Genomic DNA, 2,690 nt, shown 5'->3' with positions numbered 1-2,690 from the left:
GATCACAATGTTTATTTTATCCGTTTATAACAAAAAAAAGTTGTTAATTAGTGCCTGTTACAGTCGCTATAAACAGTAGTTAATTCACCTCTCTCTCACTCTTTTCATTTGAAATCTCTCCTGATATTATGCTCAACTTTAGCTCACACTGGAGACTCATTCCATTAAATGTTAAATAATCATTTTACAAAATATCAACAACATTGAATTGGCTTATTATTAGTTAATGAGCTGTTACTATAGAAACAATGACCAATGACTGTACGTAAATTACTGTGCTTGTCTTAGTGCGTTCTCTTTCTCTCTCTCACACACACACACACACTTCTCATAAAGCAGACCCGTTTAAAACCATGAAGCAATTGCAACACTCCCACAAACGCTCACTCGGACTAAATAACAGACACTTCATAAAGCAGAAAGAGCTGCAGACAATCTGGCTCTCGCTACGTAATTGGTCATTCGCTGACATTTCCAATACCCAAGTCGTTGCAGAAACCTCCTCCTTACCAGATTTTCTCTTTCTCTGTCAGGGAAAAGGCAGAGCAGGAATACATTTCTCTTCACAAGTTCACTCCCCATAGAGATGAAATGCATTTATCTCAGACATGCAGGCTCCTGCACTTAAATCATTCACAGAGCTCAGACATCTGCTCCATCCCTAGACAACAGAAACCATAAAAACACACAACACACACACCACTGCTTAGTTTTAACTTCACAATGTCACTTAGGCATGCTTTAGAAAATGACATTTGTTGCTTGAAACAACAAAAAAAAAGATTATTTTTTTATTATTAAAAAGAAAATGTAAATAAAAACGATGTAGAAAATGAGTGTTCATAGACTGCACATAAGCAATTTAAAGATTTAGAAATGTCAGTCAAGACACAAGCAGTGACTCGATATTTATTCTAGTCAGTGTTTAAAAATAACAATAATAATTATAAAACTTCTCACAGACTGATATAATACAAGCATAAATGTGAAATGCTACTATTGAATAAAGATTGTGATATTTACAGAGGTGCAAATACAGTTAACATGAAAATCTTTGTACTATGTGAGCGCTACTTAATATTTAGCATCTCCTCCACCTTAATAAAGAGCAACTAGTCGCTGATCTCACCTACATTTCCAATTCGATCAACAACAATGAAGCTAAATCTTGATGAAGTCGAGAAGAATTGAAATAAACCACTTCATTCCTGTTCTGTGAATTTGCCTTTTTTTTTGTAGGATGAGTTTTACTCATTTTTGTTCTGACCACTGCTTTAATATAAAAAAAAAAGTATATTCCTCAGGCTCGATGTTGCTGTAAGAACAAGTTTTAGAGTAAAATGCTACAAATAACCTGAAATGTTGGTAACTCTTTGTTTACTGTACATAACTGAATCCAAAACCCCATACATTTTTTTTTTAAATACAGTACAGGGTTTAATCATCTTTATGTATAAATGTATATACGTGTATATACGTGTATATACGTGTGTATATATATATATATATATATATATATATATATATATATATATATATATATATATATATATTTTATTATACATGTAACTGCTAAGTAAAAACAAGGCCAGTGTTTCTAGATCTTTGCACCTGCATTGTTGTTGTTTCATTGTATGTATGTGAGTTAGAAATTTCTCAACTTTTGACTGGAATATGCTCAGATTTCACAATGCAGGAATGACAGCCGGAGTTTTCCTTATTTATCAAAGATGTTTTGGGAAAAAGTACTTTTATTCTTTAAAATGGGTGAAACCTGGCCATGTATTACACACTGCAGAAACTTTCAAATGCGTTAAGAGTTGTAGCTTTTCCTCATGGGAAGAATTCTTTAAGGTTCTGTGTGGAACCTACAACACACTACAACTTCCACAATAATAAAGTGCTGGAAGCTTCAAGAACCTTTTCTCCAACCCAAAAACTGACTGTTAAACTGCTGACAGGTTCTTGATACTAAGAAGAAAATAATGAGCAATAATTTGGAGTTGGCAATGCACACTTATTCAGTTACCCACACTCCTAGAATAAACAATTCTTTAAGAATTCGTTGGAAACCATTTTTCCATAGGGTTCTAAGTAGAATTTTAACCCATTAATGGTTTTAAATTAGCCGTAAACCTTAATGATTGCTTAGAATTAGCTTTTTAATATCTTGATGATGTCGGTAGTTTAACATTTAGCTACGTTAATACAAGGTTCTTGATGGGTTTTTAAGGGTTTGCTGAATAATCGAAAGTTCCAAACTTCTAGAAACAACGAACTATTGGAAAAACTTGGCTCTATGCAGAAACTTGGGTTTCCCGAGAACACAGAACATTTGTAGTTATTTTGGAAGTTGCAAATCCTTAATTATTTAATTTAACTAGAATCTAATGTTTCGTTGAATCTAAAAATGTAGAAAGCTAGCTGAAACAGAAAAATGCAACAAATACCTATTTGTAACAATGAACATTAGCTTTTTCAAATGATTTATGTACCAACTGAAGTAAATAATTCTGTTTGAATGAATCTTAATAAAAAAATAAAATAAAAAAAAGTCAAACTTCAGCTAACTATTTAATACTGAACCCTCAAAACCCAGTTTGTATTGAAAAGCAGTAAGTATTATTCATTAAATACAGTAAAACACATTAAAATGTGGGTAATTCTGAATGAGAAACATATAACCGGAA

Source organism: Silurus meridionalis, chromosome 9 (genome assembly GCF_014805685.1).
Source record: "Silurus meridionalis isolate SWU-2019-XX chromosome 9, ASM1480568v1, whole genome shotgun sequence".
In the NCBI taxonomy this organism is placed as follows: Eukaryota; Metazoa; Chordata; class Actinopteri; order Siluriformes; family Siluridae; genus Silurus; species Silurus meridionalis.
Note: the sequence above shows the minus strand (reverse complement) of the source record.